The sequence below is a fragment of the Nelumbo nucifera genome, chromosome 1 (genome assembly GCF_055504915.1).
Source record: "Nelumbo nucifera cultivar China Antique chromosome 1, China Antique-T2T, whole genome shotgun sequence".
Taxonomy (NCBI): domain Eukaryota; kingdom Viridiplantae; phylum Streptophyta; class Magnoliopsida; order Proteales; family Nelumbonaceae; genus Nelumbo; species Nelumbo nucifera.
In genome coordinates, this window is record NC_142649.1 from 148,767,575 (window position 1) to 148,785,933 (window position 18,359).

Genomic DNA, 18,359 nt, shown 5'->3' on the forward strand with positions numbered 1-18,359 from the left:
CTACAACAGATGATCTCTAGCAACATGACCACAAAGCTATATACATCAACCTTCGTAGTGATTGCCATACTTTTTTTTTTTTGAGAGAGAAAGGTAACTGAATTCATTAAGAAAAGAGAAGGGCACACAAGAAGGTGTACACATATAAAGAAAAGAAAAACAAAAATAGGGATCAGATCTTTAGGAATTATACAGGAGGAAACTTTGAGTATAAATCTTCTAACAGAGCACCTAATTTTGCAAGTCCATCTACAAGAGCATTAAATTCCCTTAGACTCCAAATCAGATTTGCATTAGAAGCAGTCAGTAAATCCCTTGCCTCCGTTAGAAAGTGACCAAGTCTCCATGGTCCGGTCTCTTGTTTTCCTAACCATTTTATAGTGTTTGCTGAATCACCTTCAATGGAGAGGTTTTGAATACCTAATCTGTTAATTATTCTGATCCCTGTAAGTGCAACCAACACTTCTGCCTTGGTAGAATCTACTATGCCTACAGCCAAAACTTCTACCTAATCTGTTAATCTCTTGAACCACTCAGGTGAAACATACCTTTTGGTTTCCCTAATAATTGTATGAGTTCGACTCTGGTTATTCATCAGAAGCTTTGCCAATCCAAAGTCGGAAATCTTTGGTGTAAAACAATCATCAAGAAGTATAATATTTTCACAATGGATTATTTGGGTTCTGCACTCTTCATGCAAATACAAGAGCCCTCTTGCAACTCCAAACACAATATGGGTGCGTTGGTTCCAATCGGGCTTTGGAGTTCTGAAAAGGAAGCTTGCTTAAGCACCATTGCTCATGAATTCATACACAAGAAGTCGATGTTGTCCTTATTGCAATACCCAATCAATCAGACTAGATTCTTGTGGTGGGTCTGTCCAATAACACCTACTTCTATTCAGAACTCTTGCTTGTGCTCTTGAATTACTCTAACTTCTTTACTGCAACACCAACCCCTTTATAAACAGTTCCATAAGAATCCCTTCCCAACTCTTTGCTGAAATCGCTTATAGCTTCTTGGAGGTCTTGCTAAGTAAAAGAGGATGGAACTTCTACAATATTTCTTTCTGGTTAAATCGATTTTGGTTTATTGCAGTAAGCTAAGAAAACAAACAGAGTAGTTACAGCTATCAGTAGCAACTTAACAAAGACAAACCGAGCTACCCAAAAACAGCAAGATGATGAGGATCATTATCCTTCTCTTATCTTTCTTTACATGGAGATTGTCTACTCTTACTTTGAGGAGAGCCTTTCCGTTAATGTTTCTGTTTATCCTTCCATTTGAAAGTGGTAGAGTCTTCTTCCAACAGGTCTAACCTGTGAGAAATACAACACACCGGTGAGTGTGATCGCTGATGAGAAAAATGGAGGAGGATTGGCAAACAGAGTAACGAGAGCGAGACTGGGAAAGAGAGAGAGAGGGCGGATTGGGCAGCGATCCCAATGGCTTAGTTGCTTCTCTGTCTCCGACAACAATATAGCGGGATGATGTCGATGAGGGTAAAGGAGCTCGGTAGGGATGAAGAGAATAGCGGGATATTGGAAGGAGGGGTTGGCTCGGGTTAAACATATTTGGTAAAACTTGGCATCCATACTATCGTTAGAACAAATTTCCGTTAGTTTCAAAATCATGTAGGAGAGTGTAACGTGTTTGAAAACTATTGGGCGGGACAAAAAGCTTTCTATCCCTCTAAGGAACGATGATGTGAGTTCGGGAAAGATGACAATATGTCGACATGCATATTTTAAGAAAACAGGTGCAAATTAATGTGCAATAGGGTAAAATAGGTATTTGGAAGATTTTGATCATCGGTTTAACGTTTTTCGTCATGATTATTGATGGAAGGGAGGTTTAATTTTGTCAAAATTTTTAAAAATAATAGCGAAGTTTTTGCTAAAATGAAACTATAGAAGAGGTTTTCATGATTGTCAGAAAGTTCAGAAAAAGTTTTTATATTTTACCCTAAATAATATGCAAAGAAAACGTTGATGAGATAAATCAGCTTACAATCACAAGAGACGAGATTAGTTAGAAAGTAGTGGGGGAAAGTCCAGGTTTTGATACTAAAATCGGGAGTGGTGAAGGAAGATTTGGATTCATGGCAGGACCGTATTTCCCGAGAAGTTGTACCCTCGACAAACTTGGGGATGTAATTTAAGTTTAGCCATGCATTTGTAAAAGGCGATTGAAGTTTACTTACCTGGATAAGTAAAGTATGCATTGTGCAGCATATGTGAATGCGGAGGGAAAATACAGTTATTTAGATAGGTTTTGCTTTTGCCTAGAAGACACTTGTACATTGTTTGTGGATATGATATAAATGCTTACACATGTGGGTGTCAATGTGTTAATTGGTCTATTTTGAATTTGGCCACTAAAAATCCCAAGCCCATTTCAGCTTAAATCCATTTGGCATTTATTACTCATTTAACACTCATATCTACTGCTGTTCATGAATCGGGTTGGGTTGGTTTACTGATGCTTTTCTAATCGATCCGACCTAGTCGGGTTGCCTGAAAATGAAATCAAAACCGACCCTGTGTTAGGCAAAATCGACCTGGTCGATTTGAGTTGGTTTGGGTCGGTTTGAGTACTTGAGTTGAGAGGCTAAGGGAGTAAGGACGGATCAAGTTAGAAGTTACCAAGAAAAGAGAAAGTCAAATTGTGTTAAAAAAAAAGACTGGAATTTGGAATTTTTAAGAAAGCTTCTAATCTAAGTCAAAAAGACACCTAATTGTAATTACCTATTTGGTGTAGGACCTTAGAGAATATGATCCTTTCTTTAAACCTTCCAAAAAAATGCAAGAAGCTATTAATGGCATTAATGGCATTCATTGTCTTGCAATGCTTGCCATTAGTGGCATTCCTAAAGAGAAGACTAGAAAGTAGAAACTATAAATAACTATAAGTAACTAGAAAGTAGAAACTAAATCGGTTCAGTTTCGGTACTTATAAGTAACTATAAGTAACTATAAATAACTATAAGTAACTATCGGTTCAGTTTCGACACCGACCCATCGGTTTATGCTTTTTAGAAACCCGAAACCGACCGACGCTAAAGAAAACCCGATCGACTCAGGTTGGGTCGGACCGGGTTGGTTGCTTTGGTCGGTTTGGATCTTCTTATGAACAGCCCTACTCATATCCCGGGCCTAGGCTAAGCATATGGAGTTATGGGCCTATCAACGTTTGGGATAGCTGACTAATCATTCATTCAAGTTGGTTCAAATAGTTTTGTATGGCATCGCAAGATTTTTGTATGTATTTATCTTGATTTGCATTTACCAAATTAGTATAATAATGGAATTTCTGAATTTGTTTTCAATTATGACTTTCTTTTTTAAAGAGATTTAGTAGTATTCTAATAAGGAGTGCTCAAATAGATTAGAAATTTTTTTATGAGGCATAAGGATGTAAAGAAGTCTATATAAAGAGTAGCTAGACCAAAGCTAGGGGAGTTCTATTTATTTTTTCTTAATTATCTAGTGAAAAATTGCTCTTCTTCCTGTTTTTTCACCTTTGGTTCTTTTCTTTGAAACTTCTCTGAACATAATTTGTTTCTGAACTGCACTAAGAAACTTAGAAAAAGCTATAGAACGTGCATATATTTCTTCACCGTAGACATGCAAGGTGATGAGGGTGGATTTGGCCCTCCAATGACAACGTGACATGTGGCTCCACAAAACCGCCAAACAACAACTCAACACCGTGTAAGCATACTTCGGAAGCACAACAGACAACTTGCCCCTACTGCGGACTCCTCGGCCTCACCTCGGCAGGATGACCTGCAGTTAGATCAGACGGCGTTAGGTCAGCATAAGAGGCGACCTGCCTTCGCTGACCTGGTAGTGACCCACTTAGTGGCCTGCATGACGTGACAGGCGAGCTCCTCCTCGAGTGAGTTGTCGCCTCCAACTTTCTCGGGATCATGACGCCACGTCGGAGGAGTTGATTATTGCTTCGGGCATGACTAAATAGGCACTACCTGCTTACATGGAGTCCACTTTCAAGCATGAAACCACCTTCAAACCAAACGGGTTGGAGATCTCAGATGTGTTTCGTGGAGCTTACAGTTGATGGCCTATATAAAGACACCCCCTTTCATAGAAAAGGTACGTGTGATTTATCTCTTACAGTTGTTTAGCTCTCTATCTCTCATACCATCAAATATCAATTCGTTGACTTAAGCATCGGAGTGCCCACCCCGAGTCAAGCAACCCAAACACTGATTTATTCTTCTTGCAAATCAACCAAGCGACCTCACCAGCCCCGCATCTAAGCTATCTGCTAGTAGGGAGCATTAGGTTGTGCACAATCAATTGGTGTCATGTGGGAACTCACTATACAAAAGCCTACTTTTCACCTCTCTCAAATTCTAAAGTCAATGGCATCCTCAAGCAACAACAACGCCAACAACAACACATGTGTTGACGGTATGGTCATAGGGGGTAGGACCAGCCCATGATGCACACTGAGGTCCCATCTATTACTATCGGGTGGTTCACCGTACCCCTGACCAAGCATGGCTTCTTGGCCACCCAAGGCTTGAACCTCCCACTGCCCACCATGAACGTGCCTCTCTCGTTGGTCGAGCCCTTTGTGGTTTCCACTGGGATCGATGGCCACTAGTTCAACGAGCTAGTGCAATACATCCATAGAATAGATCTACAGATGTAGCACTGCGAAGGTCTCGTTGCGACGATGGCTGGGGTGTAGCCACAACTTGCACCTAGAGTGCAAATCTAGAGTGCAAATCCAGAAACTGCAACAACAACAGTATCAGCAACAATAGTAACAACAATAGAATCAGGTCCAGGTCAGAACGTAAACCGAAATCAGTAATCCATTGACCAAAATCAGAACCAGGTACCTGATTCACCTTGCCGTCATGACAATCAGAGCCAGGTTCCCATTACGGAATCGAGTCGAATTGTGACGTCTGAGGCTACCATCTCCATTGAGGGATCTAGAAGGAGAGCTCCTCCAGTACGAGGCCCATGAGCCCGCCATGTTAGCTTATTTAGCTAAGGTCAGGGAGCTTCTCCCGTACTCCCACTCTTGGCACATCCAAAAAATCCCGAGGTCTGAAAACACCAAGGCCGATGCACTCTCAAAGATGGCCAGTGTGACAAACATTACAAAGATGACGATTTACATTGAAGACCTACCATGACCTAGCATAGAAAGGGTGGCAAAGGAGGTTGCTCCTATCTTGGCCGCGGAACCGAGTTGGATAGATCCATTGGTTGACTATCACGTCACGGAACCCTACCAACAGAACGCAATGCAACTTGGTGGGTAGAGCGATAGTCAGCTCGCTATGTGATCATTGGCGAGTAGTTGTGTCGTAGGTCGTTCATGCCCCCCTACCTATGTTGCTTGCGCCCAACAGAAGCGAACCAGGTGTTACACAAGATCCATGAAGGTCTTTGCAGAGGACACTTGGGGGTAGGGTGCTGGTCCATAACTCCCTACGACAAGGCTATTATTGGCCAACTATGAAGGCAGACGCAATAGAACTCGTTCGGAGGTGCGACAAGTGACAATGGCACACTAATATACCCACATCAGCCCGCCACTAACCTAAGGTACCTTACTAGCCCATGGCCATTTGCACAGTGGGGGATAGATATCCTCAATCCCTTACCACCTGTGATCGGGTAGAGGAGGTTCTTGGTGGTTGCAATTGACTACTTTACGAAGTGTGTGGAAGTAGAGTTGTTGGTATCAATTACAATTCGGAATGTGTAGAGCTTCTTTGGGAGAAACATCGTCTATTGATTCGGACTCCCTAGGGTGCTGATATTGTACAATGGGAAGTTGTTCTAGGACATCAAGTTCTAGAATTGGTGTATCGATGTGGGAATCCAGTAGAATTTCATCACAGTGAACCACCCCTAGATGAACAGTCAGGTCGAAGTGATGAATAGGGAAATACTCCGTAGACTCCTTCGGAAGACTCCAAAAAATAGTGTAGTGGGGACCCATCGGGGGGCCCCCAATTTATAGCGAGAGCGTTCTGAAATCGACAGCAGAGATGCATCTCATTCGACGGCTCGGATGAGAAGCACGATCTTTCAACACTTAGCAGCAAATTTGAATTTTGAATTTGCTTGCCAAATCGAGCCATGTCGGCACTTGGTGGTGAAATTCAAAATTCAAACTGGCGCACCGAATTCAAAATACGTGCAATAATCCTCCTAGACTGGGCAAGTGAGCCAAACCAAGCCGTGGAGGACTGACCAGATACGTCACTCTACGCCAAAAGATAGCGATGAACTACTCCCTTCACCGAGTTGACCTCAATTCGAGAGTGGGGGGCAATTGATGAGGGCAGATTTGGCCCTCCAATGACATCGTGACATGTGGCTCCACAAAACTACCAAACGACAACTCAACACCATGTAAGCGGAATTGGGAAGCATGACAAACACCTTGCCCTTATCGTAGACTCCTCGGCTGGACAACCTATAGTTAGACCGGACGACGTCAGGTTGGCATAAGAGAAAACCTGCCTCCGCCGACCTGGTAGTGACTCACTTAGTAGCCTGCGTGACGCAAAATGCGAGCTCCTCCTCGAGTGAATTGTCGCCTCCGACTTTCCCGGGATCATGATGCCACATCGAAGGAGCTGATTATTGCCCCACCCGCTTCTAGCGCGACTGGATAGGCACTACCCGCTTACATGGAATCCACTTTCGAGCATAAAACCACCTCTAAACCAAACGGGCCAAAGATATCGGACGTGCTTCGTGGAGCTCACGGTTGATGACCTATATAAAGGCATCCCCTTTCACAGAAAATGTACATATAATTTAGCTTTTACAATTCTCTAATTCTCTAACTCTAATATAATCAAATACCAATTCACTAACTTAAGCGTTAAAATACTTACCCTCAAATTTATTCTTCTTACATCTCAACCAGGCAACTTCACCAACCCGACATCCGAATTGTCTACGGCACGGAACAGATCGCGCATAATCACAAGGGATATTTATAATTCTTTGAACTAAAATTTGGACAGAACATTTGATTATATTCTCCATCTCTTATGCAAACTTTGCAACAAGATTTGCAAAAGCTAGCTAGATGCCGCAAGCAGTACTGTTAGCTAGCTAGCACGTTTATGTTGCTTGGTCCATAGGAAAACGATATCGAAGATGAAAGAAAAAAGGAAGTCCAAAACAAGTTGGAACCACCTTAGAATGGATGATGAACAGTATTAATTGTTGAACTCTTTGGGGCTCTGACAAGTCGCAATACAGCCACAGAAGGGTAGGGGTCATCAGGAAGGAGCAAGGAAGGTTCAGTGCTGGGTGTACAAAGTCCATGGGGAACGCGACGAATGGATATGGCTATCGCATGCAGAAGGCTTACGTGTGGCAAAAGGAATTGGGTTCCTCATCATTGGAATTGAACCTCACAACTGCCCATGTATTAAGCCTGTGAAATTAAGGCTGGAAGGTCAACCAACAAGAAATACGCCTTGGTATTATGGGTGCAATTTGTGGGCAGGTCACCCAAGCCCAGATCGACCCAGTTTGAAATTTTACATGGGTCTGTTGGTTTTTCGGTCCTCGGGCTGAATTTGGACCTAAGATTTCAACCTTATTTTATTTTTTGGGTTAACCCAGCCAAAGCCTTAAGTAACTTGCATCTAGTTCGAGCTCAATTGCTTGGTTTTTTTAACGAATACAAGTGGGAAAATCCTTAGATAGCCTGAATCTGATCCAAATTCAATCGGATCTTGTCCCAAAACAAATTTGATCAGCATACATACACATAAAATATATGTATATATTTTAGATTTAGTATTTTTAACGAACATAAGTGTGAGAAGAGTTTAGAATTTAATTTCCTTCTCATCCTTTGAATTTCGGAATGTGTGTATGCGTGGGGGTGAGTGGATATGAATTACGTAGCGTGTCAGAATATGTGATCCCGCTTATCAAGGCTGGCTGGCTGAGGAAATATTTGGATTCGAAAGGGATGAAGCCAAGCGGAGGAATAGGGCTCAAAAGGGTTGGGGTACGGTCGGCATGGCCAGCTGCAGCCACTACGAAGCTCTAAAAGTTGGCCGATGTCATGCATGGTCTGGTCGCTGTCGATGCTGAGATACTATTATAAGTGAAGCATCATCTTCAATTAGAGAGAGCACGCGACACGACACAAGCGAAGAATGACACAAGGCAAAGAGGAAGATGAGGAGGAGGCCAATCGTTCGTTTTCATCTATACACCCACAGGCCACACCCAATTAAATTGACGTCTAGCTAATACAGTTTTCTGTTGGATTCAGTGAGTTACTCAAGGTTCGAGCTAAAGACCCGCTCGAACGAACTCCTGGTGTGGCCTTTAACAATACATCGGCGCAGGTGCCAGAATGCATGGGTTACGTTCGTCTGTCTCCGGTACCCTCTCAGCCTCTCTCCCCCCTTCTTCCCAAAATCTAAAGAGAACTGCAGGCGAGGCCCGTCTTCTGAATTCTGATAGCTAGCTAGATAGGAATTTCGAATTCCTCCCTTAAATGCCGAAACTCATTTGTGGGTGATCAAATAGGAAACTTTTAATTTGCTGCCTAGCAGAAGGATATACGTACATTGACCATCATTTGAAGGAGCCATTACCATGATGAGGGCAATGGTGTTATGCGTGGTGGTAGTTCTGGTCTGCTTCCTCCTCATGGAAGAGGCAAACGCCACCCTCATTAGCTATCAGGCCATTCGTAAGGACGGAAGCTGCCCCAAAAAGAGTCCAAAGTGCAATGGAAAGCAAGTAGCCAACCCATACACCAGAGGCTGCGAAAAAGAAGTAGATTGAAGAATCCACGGCGGTGAAAAGGTGGGCAATAAAAAGGGACGATAAACGGAAAAGTCCTACGAATAGGGTGAGGAGAAAGTGTTAGGGTGGACCCGCCAATAGAAGGATTGGAAGAGGAATTTGGGCAACAGAAAGTGATCGTTCTGCCACATGCATGAAGGCTAGTTACTCCTCCGTCAACAGTTTCAAACAGCTGGCGAAAATAATCCAAATGGGATTTCCTACTCACTCTCTATCGTGAATTGGTAGTGTGAGGATAGATGTTCAGAAATCTGCATTAAGAGAAATCATAAATCTTTCTATTTATTCTTTGATTCTTTTTTATTATTTGATATCTTTCATGGTGTTTTTGCTTCTCATTAGTTACTTGCATTTATTTATCCACTTTTGGAATACATCAGTCATTTTTTTTTTCTATTTATCCCAGAGCTCTTGCTATGCTTTTCATCAATCAATTATTAGGGGTAACCCAGTTGGTGGCTGGATGAATTGTCTATCAGTGGTGGGATTTCGAATCCTGTTATTCTCATCTTTAAAAGGAAGAATTATGTGATAAGTTGAAGGTGTTGATGGATGTAACGTTATACTGTCTCTTCACTTGAAAAGAGTAAGGAGCCTTATGAAGTATCAGTCATTGATTAATACCAAAATCAAAGGCTGGGATAGACATGGTGGGTTTAGAATCAGAGTACCATGTGCAAGATTTCACAGTAAATCTTTACACTTTTTTAACTTTTTTTTTTGCTGTGTGTTCATGTACTTGTGGGACTTGGATCAAATCTTTATTATTTTGTATAACTTTGGAGATATGAACCGCACTACTCTTCATTGATTCGGTGAGAGCACGAAAAAAATTAAAAGCCCATGAGCTTGTTAAAATTTCTCATGGGCCTAAATAAATGTGACATATGTTGTGTCATAAGCATGCATGACCCAGGTTTTAATGGCATGGCCCATGAGCAGAATTGCTTCTTCAGTTCTTCAGAATGTGCTAGCTAGCAGGATGTGAACATGGACAAGGTAAGGCCCCTGAAAATTTTGTTCTTTAGGCTCCATTTGTTTGTGATACAAATACTGAATTGAGGCATTTATGTACTTCAGTTTGGATTTATAAGCGTTTGTCATACACAAATGTGTTGATTCAGAGAGCGAAAATAGATTTTCTAACAGCTTTGTGTTGTGAAAAGAGTGCATTTCTGTATCCATTTTTTGAATATAAAGTTGTGCTCTTTAAAAACTGAAATAAAGAGGCTTATTGATTGTCTTCATCGAGAAAGAGGAGAGACGCTGCTCCTGGGTTCCGCCTATGGTAATTTCTAGTCTTCATCTCTGACCACTACTTGGTCATCGCCATACTGACCAAACACCAGCAAATTTGTATACATATTTGTATCAATTGAAACAAACAACAAGAGTACAAAATCAGTGAACCCAGATGGCATTCATGAACCGGAAAGAATGCATTTATGCACTCTACATATTTACATTTGCATTGCAACCAAAGAAGGCTTTAGGATTAGTTTGAAAAGTGTACAAATATAAATATGCACAGTATAAATACATATAAAATACAAAATTTTACTCTCTATATATTTGTATTTGTACTCCTTTCAAACTGAGTCTTAGGTTGTATTTGTTTCGATACAAAAAATATATGTAAGTTTGGTCATTGAGCATAGGTGCAAAGATGAACCTCAAGGCTGAAATCAACTTATTTTATATTAATTAACTTTGAGCGCAAAGTTTGCTTCATTTTTAGGTGATAAACTTTACCACCATTTTGAGTGCAAAAACAGTAGAAGAAAATTGTTTTATTACTTCAATATTTAGTAGAAAAAATGCATTTTTACCAAACACCTGAAAAACTGAATCAACTGGAGTACATATTGGCTTTGGTTCTGCATTTACACTCTTACCAAACGCGGCCTTAACACAGGCACAGCACTGCAAAAATTGTATTACCCATTTTGGGAATTTCCGTGCATTCACTGAAGGACAAAAATACCCCCTTATCTTGAATTCTTGTCAAAACCAGACCACCTCCATTTCATTAATTCTCATTCACAAGTCTTCGGGGGTCCAAGCTAGTATTGATCACAATAAAGCTATATAGGCTGGGTTAGTTTTTTATTTTTCTGAAGACCCGCTCACACAGACTTTTTATGCAATCCTGAATTCCTGATCAACAAATTAATAAAAGCAAAAAGCCCTTTCCTTTGGCACAAAACAAGGTAAACCAAGCCTAATATATGTATATATAGAATAGGTAGAAACTCCGGCAAATATCAAATACATTTGTGCAGAATCAAGGAAGCTTTGCAAAAATTTGCGTCATAGGAGGAGTCGAGGAGAGATAATTGAACAGAACATACAGTATCATCATCCAATGGCCATGTCCATGACTAGAGTACTGCTACTATGCATGGCGGCAATCTTGGTATGCTCCTTTTTAATGGAAGCTAGCAATGCAGAAGAAGCCAGTAGTAGCGGCGAGAAGAAGGAATCCAGTTGTGGGGATAATGATCCAAGTTGCTCGCAAGGAAAGAGCGATGGGGAGGAAAAGAAGGAAGAGGAGGAGGCAAACGTTAAGCCGCACTCATCAGGCTCAGGGGATGCAACACAGGATGACGATGACGGGCATTCAACAGAAGATAGCGGTGGAGAAGTTGTAGTTGAAGAAGAGGATATGGTCGTTGTGGGACACTAGGAGTCTCTTCTCATCTTGCCGCGCACTTTCAAATCCAAAAATAAATAAATAAATAATCAGCTCTATTCTTCAACGGCTTTTTATTCTTCCATTCTTTCTCCATTTTCCACATGTATTAATCTGTTTACTGGTCTTCGTATTTCTCTGGCTACATGATTCCTCTGGTACTAAATTCTGTTTGATTTTTCGTGTGTCTAAGTCCCGAGTTCTACAGAATTTGACTGATCGGATCAAATATATTATAAAATCGAAACCATAATAAAATATAATTACCTGAAATGATCAACAATTGCAACTTTTATTAGTTCACAAAGTTGACAAAAAGGAACGTTATTCTTGATAAGGCACAATGGCCGAATTTGGATTAAGGACTTAAGGCTGAGATCAATGAATATTCCTTTTTTTTTTAAACAGGGAAAATTCATGATCCGTTTGGTTTGCCGTTGGAATCGAAATCAGAACCGAAATCTTTCGGAATTGGAATGGTCTATTTTGATAGTCTGTATGGTTCAAATAAGAATGGGAATGGGAATTGAACTCAGCAGGAATGATATTTCATTCTTAAAGAAGGGGAAGGGAATGGTCATCATTCCCTCAAATGATAAAATATCATTCCAGCATGAATGGAAATAGGATTCCAATTCCGCCCAACCAAACAGTTGGAACGGAAATAGCATTCCAAACCCTATTCTTTGAATTCCATACCCATTACGTTGATGAAATTATTCTTTATTTATATATTAGACATAGAAATGATCCTTCTAAAGTTCCACGGAGGCGTTGTCACACGGTTAAGGCAGGAGATGATAAGCTTGGAGCCGTGATCTTTTTTTGGATGAAAACGTGGCACCAAGGAGAAAACTTTAGTTGTTCAACGGATTATGCTGTCAACAAGCCTCTCCCTGCATGCTACATTAGTTCATATTAGGATACATGTGTGAGTGTACGAGGAGAAATATCTCCTATTAGAAAAAATGAAGGAGAGGTGCAAGGGTCTATATATAAGGATTGGTGTACAACTTATTAGCTTAAGTTTTGAGTCAAATGTGATATTGAATTCTTATGTATAAGTTCTATGCATGTGTGTGTAAGTTTTCTAGTTTTAGAAACTCTCTCCATTGCATACCAATGAATTGGTTGTGGGTGAGTTTAAATAGCCCCATATTTTATTTGTCTTTATTTTTAAAAATTAAAAAAGAAAAATGCAAAGCTCTAAGGGGTTGGAAAACAATACAAGGAGGAGAATGTTAAAAAAAATCGGGTGGTCACATTTGAGTATGTGACCCCCAAAACAAAGTAAGCTGGTTTTGATGACTGTATTAGGTATCCACAACTCTCTTTTACGGGGGGGTTGGCTATATGAATCTTCTTTCATTAATCTGGTCCATGTGTCATATCCATTATTAAATTATGAGCACTTAAATTCTTATTACTTCAATCCATGTCCTTTTTGGCCTATCCCTAATAGCTACTTCCATTTTTTGCATATTACCACCCATGTCAATTAGTCAGTATCTCCCAAATAGTGAAATGCATAAAAGAAAAACTAGATAAAATCCAAAAGTTCGCATCATGTTTTATCATCTGAAACAATTAAAGTCCATCAGATCTTAATATATAGTGTGTCATTGAGCCTAGGGGTGGCAATTTATCCACCCAACCCAACCATTAATTGATGGGTTAAGTTGTATCCATTTAATCATTAGCAGGTTGGGTAACCCGGCTTCGGGCTGTTTAGAAGCTCAAAAGCCTGAACTTTGGGCTTTTCCTGTTTGGCAATAGAAAGATCTATTGGGGCCCACCTTGAAAAATGTATGTGGGCTCCACATACATGTCCACACATGGACCCACATGCATGTCCACTAGTGGCATGTAGGGTCCACCTTGTAAAATGTATGTGGGCCCCACATACATGTCAACCAATGGTATGTGAGGCCCATCTTGAAAAATTAATGTAGGCCCCACATACATGTCCACACATGGACTCCACATGCATATCCACCAATGGCATGTCGGGCCCACCTTGTAAAATATACATGGGCCCCACATACATGTTCACCAATGGTATGTGGAGACCACCTTGAAAAATGTATGTGAGCCCCACATACATGTCCACACATGGACCCCACATGCATGCCCACCTTGAAAAATGTATGTGGGCCCTACATACATGTCGACACATGGACCCCCACATACATGTCCACCAATGGTATGTGGGGCCCGCTTCGAAAAATGTATGTGGGTCCCACATACATGTCCAGACATGGACTCCACATGTATGTCCACCAATGGTATGTTGGGCTCACCTTATAAAATGCATGTGGGCCCCACATATATGTCCATCAATGGTATATGGGGTCCACCTTAGAAAATGTATGTGGGTCCAACGTGTTAAATGAAAGGTTCGTTGGCCCATACACAAGACATTCATATATACATAACACACATATTTTCATCACATTACCAAATTGTCTTCTAACTTTTATAGTCTTTCATGAGATCTATGAAAAACATTTCAACCAAATAATCTTTGGTCTTCCAAGATCTATTTGCAAAAGCTTACCCTGTCTTTTAACTATTAGATCTTGTAACAGATCTTCTAGAAAAGACTTGCCAAACAGACACTTAATGGTTTGGGTGGGTTGGGTATAGGTACCTAATGGGTAACCATTAAGTGGAAACAAGATTCAAAATATCGATATAGGGCGATACGCCGGTAGGGCGTATCGGCTTGTATCAGTATTGTTTTTCAAGTGTTTTTTTTTTCTGAAACTGGTTCAAAGGGGTCGGTTTAAGGTCGTGTACTCTCTAAACTACTTGTCGACCCGAAACACCCCCTCTAGGGGCATATCAGGAAGGCTCCAATACGATACATATTGGTTGATACGGACCGATACGTGACGAAATTTTGATCCTTCAATGGAAACAATAAATTGTTGATAATCAAATTTAATGCTTGGAAATTAAAAAAGAATGGAAATTCTTTTTGAATTGTATTATCTAGACCTCGCAAAAAAGTTGACCCAACCCAACCCAACCCAAAAAAAATAGGGTTATGGTCTCATTTTTAGCTACTTGAATTTGAGAATCACCCGACCCGGCCCAGCTTGGAAAAAACTGGGTTGGGTTGGGTTAGGTCATGGGTCAACCTACTAACCAGATTGTTAGGTCTAATTGGGACTATTTGTGTATTCTTAGAAGCTTTCTCTTTCATCTTTACTATTTAGTCTTCGCTCTTTATCGTTTACTCTTTCGATTGTTGAGTGTTCAAGTTTTTTTTGTAATTTTTATGGTTACTTCCTTTATTTTGACATTTTTCATGTATTTCTTATTTTATAAAATTTCTGTTATTTTTAGGGATGACCCAAATTGACCCGTGGGTCAATCCTAACCCGAACATTTAGGTTTAGGGTCTATCATTTGCTGACCCAACCCATTGTGTCTTGACCAAACCCAAACCCGACCCACCCAACCCAATTGCCAGGTCTACTATTATCTCTTTTTAGTCCAAAAGAATTAAAGCAAAGAACTCATTGTTGCCCCTTTTTCTTTCTCACCCTCTATTTTCTCTTCTTTTCATTTCTCTTTCTTTCTCTCTTTCATCCCCGCTGCCTCTCTATTTTCTTCATAATCATACTTGCAAAGTTGTCATCACCAATGTTTAGGAAATTGGGCCAAACTGACTAGTCGAACTGGTTAAACCATGACAAGGACCCTGGCCGGTTTGGTCACACCCAATGACCATATTTTTCTAAAAATCCGGTGAAAATCATAGATTGCTTGCTTTAACCAAAAAACCAATGAACCGGTCCCAATTTCATGAAACCGCCCAGTTCCTTAAATTATTGAAATTTTAAAACATGTTTAACAAGCCTTGAATCCATGACCTCTTATTTTCATATACAAAATACTGCTTAGTTACCCCTAATCCACCTCTTTACTTATTCTAATTAATGGCTCTTTATTATACATATTACTTTACTAAGCACATATTTTAAAAAAATATATAAATTAAGAGACTTAAACCCTAGTTATTTACTTTAATAACTAAGGAATATGCTATCCATCTATCATAGTTAAGTATATTAAAAGTTATAAAATATATTATATATAGATTTATATGACTTGTAGTATATAGGGGTGTAAATGGATTGAATCAAGCATTATCCAAATTTGAATTCGGTTTAAATTTAACCGATTAATTATTTTAGGTAATTAATAAATATATAAAATAAATAATGTATTTATATAAAGTATATAAATATATAAGTTATTTATATAATTTAATTATTATATATATAATATATATATAAATATTTTATATATTATATATAAGAATTAACTAATTGATCGAATTCGAATATTTATCGAATCAAATCAGGTCATATTTGAATTCAATTTGATTATGTCAAATCTAAAATTCAAAATTGGATTTCAAATACCGTTGACACCCCTAATATTATATACGTATATGTCTGGTCCAGTTCTCTATTTATTTGAACATTGGCCATCACACAACACATCAAAGTAGTATAGTTCAACCACATCTGTTGTGACAAAAGCAGAAAATTTAACCCTCATTGTTGATCTTGTCTCCGTTTGAAGAACTCATGGCAACACCAAACAATGATCTTCGCTTGATTCAGGCCACACATGTTGATTGCAAGTAATAGAGGACTCGTTAATCAACGCCACCATCATCAGCGACACCACTGAGATTTTTCATTTTCTATGTATTTTTCAAATCACTCAATCTCTATTGTTTTTTTACATTTTTATGTTTTTTTGTCTAGTTTTCTATATATTTTTTGCACAGTGTCTGTTATTTTTTATGTAATCTCTACTTTTTTATGTTTTTGTATTTCTGTTATTTATCTTTAATTTTTTGTGTTTATATAATTTCTTATATTTTCCAGAAATTTTTGCTATTTTCTATAATTTTAGTTTTTTCTAAGTTTTTTTTAATATTTTTCTGTATGTTTTGTAATTTTTTGCATTCTTTGTATTTTTTATGATTTATGTATTCTTTCTACAATTTTCATTATTTTTCAATTTTCTACACTTCTCTATAATTTTTGCTATATTTTCCTATAAATTTCTTGCATTTTATTTATTTTTTCATAATTTCTTAATTTCTTTTATGTTTTAACGACTTAAAAAATTAATGGATTGGACATATTAGATTGGGTTTGGATTCAATCCAACCCATTTATTTTTCTGAGTTGAAGCTTGATGATGCTAGTTTTGGCAACCCCCAGTTGGCTAGTGACTCAAATGCTGATTAGGGGTGTGCAATCCGATTGCTCTCTGGTCATCTAACTACTTCCTGGTGGTTAATGACTCGGAGGCCGAAGTGGAGGATTTCTGTCGGATGAAGACTTAGATGTCGAGCTGACTAGGCCGAGTTGTGGGTAGATCGAGTGCCGAGCTAGGTAGTTCTTCAGAGAAACCTGCAAGGAATCAATGTCAGAGTGCCCGGGTTGCTTTACCCGGGGTGGGCACTCCGATGCTTAAGTTAGTACTGTATTATGGTTGCGAGTTGAATACTTGAGTGTAAGTAAGCTAGTGAGCAAGTAATCGCGTGTACCTCCCTATGTCATTGGGGTTGGCACCTTTATATAGGCTTTGTTTGGCATGGGCTTTACGCACTACATTTGAGATTTCCGGGAGGTTGCCCAACCGATCCGAAATCCCCGAAGGTAACCGCCACGCATGTTGACCACCCTCCAGAACACTCGGGGCATGGGCCAACTTCCAAGAAATTAGGGAGTGTCGGAATATGCATACTGAATTTCTTGGCAAGAATAACTCGCAGGTCGCCTCCTGGACCTCAATCAGGTCGGCAAGCCCTCGAGGGAGGTCGCTCTTCACATCGAGGTCACATCGGCCAGTGATGAGGTGCTACAGGTCGGCCCTAGACGAGGTGCTCCTAGCTTACCTAAGTTGTGGTTGAAGTCGCTAGGTCGGAGTGAAGACGAACCGCGATTTGGGATTCCAAATCATTGCTTAGGTGGTGTCCATGTGTCATCCAGCTGTTCCAAGATTTCATGTGTCACGACATGACTGGAGGGCCAAATCCACCCTCATCAATTGCCCCCCACTCTCGAGTTGAGGACAACTCAACGGAGGGAGTAGATCGTTCCTTTTGGCTTGGAATGACTGTTTGATGTGCTCGTAGTTGTATGCATTGGTCCAATTTGCTTCTCAGGTCGAAAGAATTCAAGTGTTAGCAGCCTTACGTAGGACCTTGCCATCTTGATTTTCAAGGCACGAAAGCGGACTTCTCTACTCGATGAGAGGTGAAGTAGGTATCTCGAGGACATCTACATTATTAGGTATGCAACTATCAAGGGGTTCTGCAATCCAACCTATTACCTCAAGAGTGGAGCTCATCATGCCATCCTCAAGGAGTTCCAACCGCATGACTGCTTTATTAGGTCGCTCCACCTAGGTAGACTTCAACGCAGTATCACTCAAACTGGTTCTCAAAAGAGTAGCCAATGAGTTCGACGCGGAGCCTAAAACCAAAGTGAAGAGATCATCCAAGTTTGCATCCGTCATGGTGCTGAGAGCGAACTAGTCTTTCCTTTGTTCTCTTTCTCATGTTGAATGTGAATTGCTTTTTATTTCACCCATGCAAAAGAGGCAACTGGGCCTTATGTGGTGCTGAGGTCTTTTATCAGCTCAGCATCTTAGCCCTTAGGCTCTGGGAGCGACTCGCGGTCCACTTTCCTTATTCTTGATCTTGCCCATGCCAAAGAGGTGATTGGGTCTCATGTGGTGTCGAGGTCTTTTATCAGCTCGGCACCTTAGCCCTTAGGCTCTGG